The sequence below is a fragment of the Phaethon aethereus genome (assembly GCF_964289735.1).
Source record: "Phaethon aethereus genome assembly, chromosome: 2".
In the NCBI taxonomy this organism is placed as follows: Eukaryota; Metazoa; Chordata; class Aves; order Phaethontiformes; family Phaethontidae; genus Phaethon; species Phaethon aethereus.
This window is the reverse complement of record NC_138582.1, coordinates 12,917,087-12,930,822: the sequence shown is the minus strand read 5'-3', so window position 1 is coordinate 12,930,822 and position 13,736 is coordinate 12,917,087.

Sequence of the window (13,736 nt, the reverse complement as noted above, 5' to 3'; positions counted from 1 at the left end):
AATCCAGGGGGAAATGACTGGAGGAAGAAAACATGAAAATCACAATGCCTTCAAAATCTTTGGATATGTACTATTTAATATTGTATTATGTTTTCTTCTCTTCAAAATGCAATTTCCTTGATAAGGATTTGACTTAATTTTGGTTTTGTGGTTATATACATATATATTATATGTAAATATTCTTTTCTTTGCAATTAGAATTCAAAAAAGAGTTAGCTGTTTACAAGGACCATAATTAAGTGTTGACATGTGGTAGATAATTGCCAGTTTTGTCAGAATTTCATTCATTGCCTTATCCATTGCTGAGTGCACCACTAATATTAATAAACTGAAAAGTGAAAACTGTAAACCATATGCTGCTATTATCCTTCATGCTTTTTTCTGTTCAGTAGTTCCATAGACTGTTTCTTCATTATGGTGAAATGTAAGAATATTCTTGATTTGGGTTATTTCATTAGGATTTGCCGCCTCTTTTTTAGTTGCACTCAAGATACTAGTCTACTGACACTTAAAAGGACACTGTAAAGGATTTCAGATCTTGAAGTGTCACCATATCTTTAACCTCAGTCACTGTTGCAAGTGCTACGTTGCTCATCTGAAATCATTCCTTACACCAGAGTTAATTTAAATGAGTAATAATCAAACCATAGTTATGTTGGCTACTGCATTGCACTCAGGTACTGAAAGCACATGTTTTTGAAACTTACTTCCTTTTAAAAAGTTAGGGGGTTTGGTTTGGTTTGATTGGTGTGTGTGCAATTGGAGTAACACTGCCATGAACTGAAGCACAGCAACAAACTGTATCCACTGAAATAAATTCAGTCCAGGCCATTTCCAATAGATGATAATCTTTAATACTACGTCTTAAAATTCATGACAAGTACCACATAAGTGTCCTTTTAATACTTGGAGTATGTTGGGTTTTTTCGTGTAGAAATTACTGCATGCTACTAAAGAGTTCATGTCTCTTACTGATGGTCACTACACCTCTCGATGTTCTCTTTATCAATATACTTTGCTTTGTTCTTGTGTATTTTCATTTTTCCTTACCTTTCTTCTGATTGCTTTGTGTGTCACTGTATGGCTCTCCTGTTTTGGCTTGCCTAAACAATCACACATCAGTGCAGCCAACAGGTTAGAGGGCAGTAACAGATTACATTTTTCTGTACTGGTGAAACTTTGACTATATCTTGAAAATGACAGACTGCGTAAGTGGTGTATAAGCATACATTTTATGTGGGACTGTGGGGGAAAAAAAAAAATGTGGAGAGGCTTTTTTAGTATTTTATTTGACAAATATTTCAAATGACCTGTTCTTTTCCAGAAGCAAAACTATGTATATTTTTCTAACCATTATCACTTTTGATACCCTCTTGAAATTAACATGCATCATGAATATGTCTCTGTTTAAACTTTAGGGTAAAGTACTAATATTTTCAAATATCATTGTATATGGTAACTAAATGATGCCCCTTTAACGATATACAAAGTTTGCAGAATTTATACAAGTGTTTTCAAATTTTGTGACAATTTTGAAAATATTGAGTAATTTTAGATTTTTCTATTATTTTTAGTTAGTCCCTTTAAAGTCAAGGATAAACAGTCCTGAGCCAAATACGCATCCCCAGCTAACTTAAATAAAAAGTTACGGTATCTGTAGATTTTTTGTTTTGTTGTTGTGTATCTCTGGTTAGTGAGTTTTGTTAGGTTCTCATTTAATCAGGAAATACCAGTGTGCTTAAATTTACATATATGTTTAAGCTCTTTTTTTTCTTTTATTTTCTTGAACCCAGTGCCTGGTTAAGTGTCTTGGTGATCAGGGTAATGATCATTTGTTGGAAATTACCATGGGGGAGAGAAAAATCTTGTGTTGTATGTGTAAGGAAGAGCAACCTGAAAATACAACTCATGAAATGGTTACATGCCTTTTCCTCAGGACAAGATGAAAGACTTACTTTGAAGTATCAAACAAATGGGGATCATTTGGACCCAGGGCAGCGCAGGATGTGGGCTTCTACCTGAAATCACTGATGAGTAAGTCTTTGGTAGCGTTTGATATCATTGGCTGGGCTCCTACTCCAACTGGTCAGGGGCACGCAGAAGCGCTTTGCCCTGGTGAGGGAAAGTCGCAGGGCAGAATTTCAAGCCGTGTTCTGTAGTCCCTGGATGCGGTGTTCTTCTCAAGGACACAGAAGGAGGTTGGAGGATGAGGGGGAAGTCATGAAAGAAGCAGTTCTTGAGCCAAATGAGAGTAACAAGAGGGAGTTGGCAGTGAGTGGGCAACATCTATAGGTAAAATGGAACCTAACACCATCTGATGCTAGTCAAAGTATTCAGCAGTCTGTAAGAGCCCTGGCTTTCATCTTCTACATCTGTACGCACCAAAGGGAAGCGATATGCCAGGAAAGATGTGTCACAGGCATGATCCAGAACCTGAGAGGAACACCACGCACACACAGACAACTCACAAGCTGCATCAAATATGTACAATTTGTACACTGCAAAATGTAATACCATCCTGTACTCTCAGCAGTGTGCTTTGATGAGTGTTGTGGACACATGAGATGTGCATTGTGCATATGTGGTGATCCCTATATCCCAGGACCAGTGACAACTACAGCTAACAGAGCAGGAGGAACAAGAAGAGCAGCTATACAATACTGATGAGATTGTAGCTCATGACATGGTGCAGGAGTATGAAAACTTGCTACTGGTGGGGAGAAAAGAGGAAACTCTAGTTGTCTTCTCTGTTAGTAAGTGGTCTGGAGGCTTGTTCATAGGTGGGGAGTTAGTTCATGCATGGAAGCATCACATTTCTTAGAGCTTGTTTGAGAAATTTGTATCATGAAGGTTAAGGGTTCTTGGTCTCCTGTTTTTTGGGGTTGGGTTTGTTTTGAACAAGCCCTTTACTGGAGAATGTATGCGGCAATGAGAGGTTATTTTATTATGTCTTTAACATGGCTGCTAGAGCAGCATGGGGTGATGGATTTCATGTGAGGAGTGATACCTGTTTGGGCTGTGTGTGTTTAGTGCCCCCTCTAGCTCCAGCACAAGCAAGTAACAGGCAGAGTAGTGATGGTAGTTTTCCTTCCACCTTCACTTTAATCTTCTGGAACAAAGTGAAAGCACTTGATTAGTCCTGGATTGGCTAGTGGATTTTGTAAATTATGACTTGGTTGTGCTTCTGAGACAGTGGTGGTATAATGTCGTGTTAGAAATTTCAAGCCTCTCTGGGGAAGCGTATGAATAGAAGCTTAAATAGTCTGTTCTGCAACTGAAGAGGAGAGGAGAGCATCATTTTCTGCAGCTGTAAATGATTTGTTAATGATGCCTGAATAGCACTTGAAGACTTTACACTTAAAACTACCGCACAGGTATCTGCAGTACACTCAGGACAAAAACCGCAACAACCAGTAAGAAGGAACACATGCTATTCCTCATCTATACTGCCCCAGGCTCTTTCAGTTGAACCATGATTTGGTTTTGAAGAACCGTGCTTGAGTTCGGTTGTAATCAAGCTGTTCCAAAGTCCGAGCAACATCAGTGCTGTTACTAGGGTTTCCAAACACCTGTGGAAATCTGAAAAAAGGGTTTTAAAGCAGCTTGCTCCTTCCCTGGTAATGCCTGTTTCTGCCTTGTCTTACTCCCTCGTGCTGGTGTCGTATGCCTGATCTCTGCCTTCTACCACTCAGTTTTCTGGTCCTTGTTCCGCATTCGCAGCCAGAAGTATGCTGCTATACAGGACTCGGTTGCTGCACTGCAGAAAGCTTAGATAGATAGATAGATAGGAAAGATGCACTGGGCGTGTTGCCTGTACTGGTTTCCCATGTGGAAGCGGTGACCCGCGCTACTTCAGGGGCTCCTTGCACCTCCTGAACCCTACATGTTGGTATTTATTGTAACACTGTTTTGTGTCACTAGGGCAGTAATTTAGGGTTGGCTCACGGTGCTTGCATGTATCGCTCTCTGGAACCAGATTGTGTATTCTGTAGAAAAGCAAAATCCATTCAATTTGGAATAAATATGAGCAGCTGATAAATTATGCATCCTCAAATTCCAGCTTGCTCAGCATGACATTACTGCATGGAAAATAGTGTCAGCAGTTCCTAAATTGTTCCCTGTGGAGCTCCAAAGAGCTGTGCAAGCTCCTGTGAATGGCAGTGTGATAGAGTTTGCTGAGATAGATAAAGTTATTCAAGGTACTGAGAATAAAAGCTGATGGTGTATTTTAAATGGCAGCTGAAATCCACTGTTAATACAAGAAAAGTAACTTAAATAGAAAAAATAATCCTGATGGTGGAACCCAGCCGTGAGTGTCCTGGGATCACTGTGACTGGTCCTCTCCAAGCTTCCACTCAGTTCGCAGCGGCTGTCAGAAGCAAACAGGATGTTGGAAATTCTTAGTGAAGGGCGAAAGCAAAAAACCCCAATTCTGTTTTGCATGGCAGAGCAGGAGCTAGTAACACTTCGGGCAGCGTCAGGAAAAAATGCAGAGTGAAGCTTTGGGCCTTTCCTGGTAGCAGGTTCTGAAGGTAAAGAGAGAGGGAGAGACGAGCTGTGGAAGAAGGGTCTTCTGGTATCATACCCAGGTTTTAGAGCTGGTCTTCAAGCATGAGTTGCCAGGCCAGCCAAACACAAACGGCAGAGCCATAGGCCGAATACTGAAATACTCATCAGCGTTAAGGCAATAGGCACACACACATAGTGAGCACTTCTGGAGAAGCACCAGGCAATTTAGTGGGGTGTGTTGCATTCTCTCATGTGATTTCAAATGTTTGGGTTTTCTTCAGCTCAACACCTTGTCTACCTGTGGGACACTCTCAGGCAACTCCTGCTTTTTCAGGTTTCTGGGATACAGGTAGTTTCCTTTGGATGCAGATTCAGATTCTTCAGGCAATGGCATCTTAACGCTGTCTTCCCAGGTGTGCTTCTTGATAGACCTAAGACAGGGGCTGATACATACATCGTCCTGAAAATTTATGTTGCCTCATAAAAGTACACAGAATTATATATATAAATATTAACTTCTGCCTGCTGTCTATATGCTCACTGCAGTACTGTTGGTGTGGGTTTAACTTATGGGTTCTTCTATGCTACAAGACTGTATTCTCAAAGGACAGCACTGGAAGGAGAAGCACCAGAGGGATAAGGATCTGTAGTCCTACATGGGGCTTGTTGGCATGAATGGCTTCATCTCGAGGGGATGGACTGCAAGAGGGGGACTGGAGGAGCAAAGTCCCTCTCACTGTAAGAAAAGATCAGGTTCATTACCACCTGAGGAACCTGAACATGCACAAGTCTATGGGACCTGATGAGATACATCCCAGAGTCCTGAGGGAACTGGCTGACATAGTTGCCAAGCCAGGCTCCATGAGATTTGAGAAGTCCTGGCAGTCAGGTGAAGTCCCTGGAGACTGGAAAAATGGAAACATTGCACGCATTTTTAAAAACGGTCAAAAGGAGGACCTACCTTTTGAAGGAACTACCAGTCCATCAGCCTCACCTCTGTGCCTGGGAAGATCATGGAGCAGATCCTCCTAGAAGCTATGCTAAGGCACATGGAGGGCAGGGACGTGGTTTAAGACAGCCAGCATGGGGCACCGAGGGCAAGCAAGTCCTGCCTGACCAACCTAGTGGCCTTCTAGGATAGAGTGACCACATCAGTGGACAAGGGAAGAGCTGTGTACGTCATCTCTCTGGACTTCTGTGAGGCCTTTGACACGGTGCCCCACAACATCCTTCTCTCTACATTGGAGAGAGAGGGATTTGATGGGTGGACTGTTGGGTGGATGAGGAATTGGTTGGATGGTCACATCCAGAGGGTAGAGGCCAATAGCTCAATGTCCAGATGGAGATTGTTGATGAGTGGTGTCCTTCAGCAGTCTGTATCGGGACCAGAACTCTTTAATATCTTAATCAATGACATAGACAGTGTGATCGAGTGCACCCTCAGCAAGTTTGCAGACAATACCAAGCTGAGTGGTGCGGTTGACACGCCTGAGGGACCTGGACAAGCTTGAGGAATGGGCCCATGTGAACCTCATCAGGTTCAACAAGACCTAGTGCAGAGTCCTGCACTTGGGTCGGGGCAACCCCCAGTATCAGTGCAGGCTGGGCGTTGAAGGGATTGAAAGCAGCCCTGCCAAGAATGACATGGGGGTCCTGGTGGATGAAGTACCATGGAGTACTGGCATGATCCAGTAATGGGCGACCAGAGCCCAGAAGACCAACTGTATCCTTGACTGCATCCAAAGCAGTGTGGTCAGCAGATTGACGGAGGTGATTCTGCCCCTTGACTCTGCTTTGGTGAGACCCTACCCGGCGTCCTGCATCCAGCTCTGGAGCCCTCAGCACAGGAAAGATATGGACCTGTTGGAGCGGGGCCAGAGGAGGCCACGAAAATGATCTGAGGGATGGAACAGCTCTCCTGTGAGGACAGGCTGAGAGAGTTGGGGTTGTTCAGCCTGGAGAAGAGAAGGCTCTGGGGACACCTTCTTGCAGCCTTCTAGTACTTGAAGGGGGCTTCTAAGAAAGATGGGGACAGACTTTTTAGCAGGGCCTGTAGTCATAGGACAAGGGGTAATGGTTTTAAACTAAAAGAGGGCAGAGTTAGACTAGAGATAAGGAAGACATTTTTCACAATGAGGGTGGTGAAACAGTGGCACAGGTTGCCCAGAGAGGTGGTAGATGCCCCATCCCTGGAAACATTCAATGTCAGGTTGGACAGGGCTCTGAGCAAACTGGTCTAGTGGAAGATGCCCCTGCTCATTGCAGGGGTGTTGGACTAGATGACCTTAGAAGGTCCCTCCCAACCCAAACTATTCTAGGTTTCCATACTAGGAGACACACCAGAGACATGGCTGTCTGTCCCCTTTCACTGGTGTTGCTCTGTCCATAATGGTCTTGGCACAGGCCAGCTTGTGCTCTCCCAAGCATCTCCTGGGAAAGATTTGGAGGGGAAGGGAATTAGCATGGAGTAGGGATCATTGCCAGCACTGGGTGGATCAGGCTGCCCTATTTTGGGTGTAAGCCATGCTGTATTGGGTGGTTCCCAGATCACAGGATGGGTCCTCACATATGTTATGAAGTTGTGGAGTGAATACCGAGATCCTGAACTCAAACATCCACATATGGCTTCCTGGCTACAGTGCTGAGCCCAGCAACAACTCGTTCATGTACTGTTTGTGTGGGAAATACAGCGTAAACATAACCCTCACCTGTATTTTAACATAAACAATAACCTGCACTAAATGTTTAAGGTTACAAAGCTTTAACACCTTCCTTACAGCTAGATATATTTGCTGCCTCTGTACTTTCCATGCCAGGACAGCGGTCATTTTATCAAGTGCTTTGTCCTTATGTCTGCTGGAGGAAACTCTTGCAGAAGAGAACACTGGTAGGAAGAAATTGGTTGCTGTTTTGAGAAGGTGGTGGATGTGCTTTGACCTTGGCCAATTTTTGCTTTGCTTTTTGAAATATGGATTGAAACGGTGGATTGAAATGCATTTTGTTGACAATGGTCACATTTCGATGCACGTCTTGTTGCAGGCACGTGAACCCCTTAAGCATTGAGATGAGATACTGTCACGGGCAGGAAACCCTCTCAGCTCTCTGCACGTGTCCCTGCCTCCCTCCAGTCCTCCTCACCACCTCCAGCGGTCGGAAGAAATTCTATTAACCTTCAGCCTCATACTGCTTTTTCTAGGTGAGTTTTCTCTTTCAACTGAGAATCAACAGGAGGCAGGAAAAGCTTCTGCCACAGGCTGCCTTGGGATGCTTGGGGCCACTTTTCCTCCCGGGTACTTCGTCCCGTGCTTTTCTGACTAACGATTGCTGCCTATAGTGCATTTTTCTCCAAGGTCTCCATCTCTCCTGCCATCACCAGGCAGGAATCAGATCCGGTACCCAAGTTTTTAACTCCAGTTGCCTTTATCTCTGCCAAACGTGAGCTGTGAAGCGGCATCCCTGTGGCTCAGGTGTGGCTGTACGGTAACTCAGTAACCGCAGGCAATTACACGGTGGTGGAAACGGGATGTTGACTTACCACGGCTTCCTATGTACACAGAGAACGCTTGCTCATTGCTGTAGAGCGTACACGGAGCCGCCCTGTCTCTCAAGAGTGTATTCAGCATCTGGATTTTTTATCTTGTCCAGTGGCAGTTTCTCCTGCAAACAACACCCGGAAACAGATCGTGCATATAGATGTTACTTGCAAGCCCAGCTTGAGGCCTTTAAATCAGAGGTCTCTTGTTTTCATGTGGCTGATCATATTAGCATCACCCAGCATCACTGTAGTGCCTACACAGTACCTGTCAGCTACTGTGTTTGTCCCATACCGTCTTTACAATCAGATAAATTAAAGCCTGTAACAGGAAGGCATTTCTTCTCTCAGACTTCTGCATTATCAATCATCACTGCTCAGTGCTGCCAAGACGACTCTTTCTGTACCCTGGAACAATGCTCTGGGGAGCTGCATGCCTGAAAAACACCCTTATAACCTGCTTTAAAGGACTAGCATGCCTGTAGAAAGGGTTATCTTGATTTTTTTTCAGTTTTATTTATTTGGATAAGTAAATGAAGGTGCTTATTTGCCAAATGCAAAATAAAGAACACAGCACCCAAAGGGTTAAAAGACACAAGCATGGAGAAATGAGATTGTGGCTGCATTAGCCTAGCGTGTAACATCGGCTTTAAAAGCCCCGTGTGATTCAGCCAGTAAGATGCTTGAGACTTCAAAATCTTTTCTCCTCATGCAGCCGTTGCCGCGCTGGGGCGCGTGGCCGGGAGGGAGCCCCGCTCCGGGGCATGCTGCTTTTTTAACACTGCGAGAGTCTCGATGGAGACTCTTGTCTCGGGTGGAGACGCGCGTGGCAGACGCCTCCTCTCCCCAGGAAGGCGTTTCAAACGCCCCGTTAACGCGCAGGCTCAACAAGTGCAAGCGTCCCCTGGGCAGATGTGCGTGTGAGTCTTGCAGTCAAGCTTAGCTTGTGCTAATGAGCTTTCCTGGGCCTGGTTAACCAATTAACCAGTGGGTAACGGTGCTGGGACAGGTTGCCACGACCTGCCACTGTCAAACTCGCCAGTAAACGCAATGTACTGGGTCTTTTTTTTCCACGCAGGAACAAAAACTGAGAATTATATTTTCAACATACGAGTAATAACTTGCTCTTAATTCCCACCAATGCTAATGGGTACTAAAGAGCATGCGGCGGAACCGGCTGTAGGGTGAGCTACAGCCGCGGCAGCTCTGCTTTCTGGGCAGCAGTGGGACGTCGCTCCCTCGCGGGAAGGCTCCTGCCACCGCTGCCGGGCGTCCTGGGGATGGGGTTCGCAGCGGTGCGAAGTGACCGGCACCCTCCGCGCAGGGCAGCCATCTCAGCAGCGCAAAAGGGCCAGCTTGGTCCCGAGTCCCTGCTCCAGTGGGGTTCCTTGGGAGAGAGCTCAGTTTTTTAATTCTTGCGTGATGCTTAATTTTAGTATTACAAAAATTTTATAGATGGAGACTTTGAAGATAGGAGGAGATTGTTTGGTGTTACTTCATTTGTATATAACTGGATTTTTATTGTCTTATTTGTTGTTACTTTTCTAAAAATACAAAACGTGAAAGCTGAAAGCCTTGTCTTCTGTGGATTTCTATTTATTTTGATTATGGAAGGATGAGAAAATACCATGGTTATAACCAATTGATGTCTGCTAGAATCATACCTCTATTATTATTCCAAATGTTATTTTTTCTGTTTTTGTCTGAAGAGCCACAGGAATTCAAATTAAGCATCATTATTAAAAATGGCATAAATTGCATTTTGACTTCTGTGGCACGCTACGTGCTGGTTGGTTTGTACCTGCTTGAAGTGAAAGGGAATCCCTGCGCTGGTGGTTCATAACTGGATAAAGCATGAGCTGATCATTTCCAGGGAGGACTAATGGTTAACTCTGGCATCATGGATAGGTCCCAGAGCAGATTAGTTCAGAGTCAGTCTTCGTAAAGCATTATTGAGACTTTGGGTGTAATATAATGTTTTAGAGAAGAAATGCAGGGATATATTCCCTGCTGAGGAATACTGTGATGAACTAGAGCACAGGAGAGATGCCTGCTCATGTTTACGGGCTACTTCAGCTGCAGAAACTAATTAAAGTATTTTTCTAGTCTGCCTGTGAAGCCGAGTTTTCCTTAATACTATCATTATTGATTTTGCTGCTTGCTGAGTCATAGCAGCAATTTACACTGCCATTGAATGTCCCCTGTAACCTGCTTTCCTGCCAGGGCCTGGTGTATCTCTTAAACAGGACCTAAAACCTTAATCATAAGTATATGCATTGATAACAAAAGCCCTAATGCGTGAAGAGTTTTCTGTAAGTTTTAACTTATCTTAACCAACTTTAGGAAACTGTACTTCTGTGGGGGGACAGGATATTTGCATTTGTTTTGGGAACGTTTAGGGCTTTCTAAAGGGAAAACTGAAAAATAACTTCAAATAGGGAAAAAATAGTTTGACACCAGTTTGTATTCACAGAATCACACAGAATCATTAAGGGTGGAAAAGACCTTTAAGATCATCAAGTCCAACCACCAACCCAACACCACCATGCCCACTAAACCATGTCCTGAAGTACCACGTCTACACGGTTTTTGAACACCTCCAGCGATGGTGACTCCACCACCTCCCTGGGCAGCCTGTTCCAATGCTTGACCACCTTCTCAGTGAAGAAATTTTTCCTAATATCCAATCTAAACCTCCCCTGGTGCAACTTGAGGCCATTTCCTCTCGTCCTATCACTTGTTACTTGAGAGAAGAGACCAACACCCACCTTGCCACAACCCCCTTTCAGGTAGTTGTAGAGAGCAATAAGGTCTCCCCTCAGCCTCTTCTCCAGACTGAACAACCCCAGTTCCCTCAGCCGCTCCTCATAAGACTTGTGCTCCAGACCCCTCACCAGCTTTGTTGCCCTTCTCCGGACATGTTCCAGCACCTCAACATCCTTCTTGTAGTGAGGGGCCCAAAACTTCCTACCTGTTAAAGTAGGAGTGCATGTTTCTAGCATGGGTTAGACATTAAAGGCTTCACGTTATTAATGCTGGGTGATACCTTCTCCCCTCCTCCCCCGTTTCACCCTATCTCTTCTTTTTTTCTGCCATCTTACCATTGCATTCCCTCTTTCTCCTGCTGTACATCTGCATTTGCCTATCTGGTGTCGCAGGTGAATTATGAAGAGAAGTCATTGTTATGGGGTTAACTAACTAAAAGGTTTTTATTGATGATCAAATGGTAATTAATTGATGACTGAATGAAAGTCAAATGGTAATCAATGGTGATTAAGTAATAATCAAATGTCTTGTGTGAGCAGGGAGATGGGCACTGACTGGGCAAGCCTCTGCGTGCTGGAGAAGGAAGGGCTGTATTCCTCATGAAGCCAGCTGCTGGCACAGAATGCAGGAGTTGAGTTAAAATCCTTCGCCCCTGAAAGCCAGTTACCGTGACACAGGTTCAGCTTTTGCAAAGGTTGAGTTGGGAATAGGTGAAACAGCAACGCTCGGCGGCGCTGAACCCCACAGATCAGTACTGGGTCCTTCAGCAGAGGAGGACCAGGTTGGGGAACGTATTTAAACAATGTGGGTGTACAGAAGTCTATGGAGCTGGTGGGATGCACCCCTGGGTGCGGGGAGCACTGGCAGGTGTTGGCATGAGGCCGCTCTCAATTCTCTGTGAATGGCGGTGGCGATGCTGGGGCCCAGATACCAGCAAATAAACATCACTGCTGTCTTCAGGAACAGCAAGGAGGAGGACTGATGGAAGCTGCAGGATGGCCAGCCTCACCACGGTCCCTGGGAAGGTGATGGAACAAGGAGACTTGGAAACCATTCCCAAACATACAGAGGACAAGAAGTCAGCATCCATTTACAAAGGGAAACCAAGCTTAACCACCTGGCTCAACAGCTGGGCCCAGGGGGCCGTGATCAGCAGCGCAGTGTCCAGCTGGAGACCAGTCACTATTGGTGTACCCCAGGGGTTGATACCCAGGGCCAGTACTGTTTAACGACTTCATTAATGACCTGGGCAAGCGACCCTCAGCATGTTGGCAGGTGGTACAAAACCATGAGAGGTTTGTGCTGCTGTTCAGGGGGACCTGGACAAGCTGGAGAAACGGGCCTACAGAAAAATCATGAAGTTCAGCAAAGGGAAGTGCAAAGTCTAGCACCTGGGGAGGGATGACCCCAGGCACTGGGGCAACTGCTGGAAAACATCTTGGCAGGAGAGGCCCTGGGATCCTGGGGGACACCAGGCAGAGCCCTGCCAGCAGGTTGAGGGGATATTCCTTACCTCTGCCAGCCCTGGGTGCTATGTCCAGTGGTGGGCTCCCCAGTACAAGAGACATGGACATGGTGAAGGCCCGTGAAGATGATTGATTGTTTGGAGCATCCTCTGATATGAGGAGAGGCTGAGAGAGCTGGGGCTGCTCAGTCTGGAGAAGAGAAGGCTCAGGGGGATCTTGGTCATGTGGATGAGTAACTGATGGATGGAGGGAGTAAAGAAGACAGAGCCCAGTGACAGGACAAGAGGCAACGGGCATGAACTGAGACACAGGAAATTCCATTTAAACATACTACTAATAATGTCCAAGGTCATCTCCCAAAACATGACATCCAGCTCAAAAGGTTTGCAAGGCTACTTTAGGTCTCAGCGCAACCGCAGGGCAGATAGTGTGCTGGGCTTGTTCAAAAGCTTTTTTTTTTTTTTTTTATCTTTTCCCCCATAAAAACTGGTTCTTCTTTCTCTGCATTGTACAGAGGCCTTAGAACCTCTGCTTAGCGCAGGATAAACTGGCGCCAGTACCCCAGTAATCCTACAAAATGCTGCACATCAACCTGGTTCTGGGGCTCAGCTGTACAGTTTTGTTTGTTTTCGTAATCCAGAAACATTGCCAGATGATGCCTAAAAATTTTACTTCCTTTCCTGGTCCTGGTCCTAATTTCCCAACCATGCCCTCACAGGGTGCCCATAACACTGCTCAGTGCCTCCCCACCACACTGCTGGGTAGGTCCAGCCAGCAGGATGTCACCAAGGTAAGAGAGCCGGTGCCACACTGGGGACAGGCTGCACTCCTCCAAGGGCTGAGCCACAACCCCGTGACAAAGTGTGGCAGCAGCCGGTCCTGTTTGAAGGCTGTAGCCTGGCAGGGGGGACCAGCACAATGGTGTGAGACACAGTTCTCTCAGGTAGAAAATTATGCCAGGTGTAAAAGGTTCCATATCAAGACTGAAAGTTACATGAACACCTTGACCCCAACATTAGTCACGTTACAGATGCACTGGAAGAAATATTTGTGCCTTTAAATAGCATGACAGGACTTTTCAGCTATGTATATTTAATTATTTTTCTGTCCTCTGTAGAGGAAAATTAACTTTTTGTAGGACAGAGGCAGACACCAAACTTCTTTTCACTGTATATTCATTCTCACTCAAGGTTCTTCTAACAGGAAAATTGACACTTTGGAATCATTAGTCCTGGCAAACTATCCAACACCTTTATTACCAATTTCATTGTTCATTTGTGATACAGAAGTCAAACTTCTGCAAATAGTTCTTCAGAACAAAAAAACTAAAGGATTTATACATAAACAATTACATACAACATTTATAACGTGCAGTACAAAATGTACACTGATGAGATACAAATTGCATATTATGCCAAGATTAAGCAAGTGTTAATCATAGAGACTAGTGCTGATGGTTATGT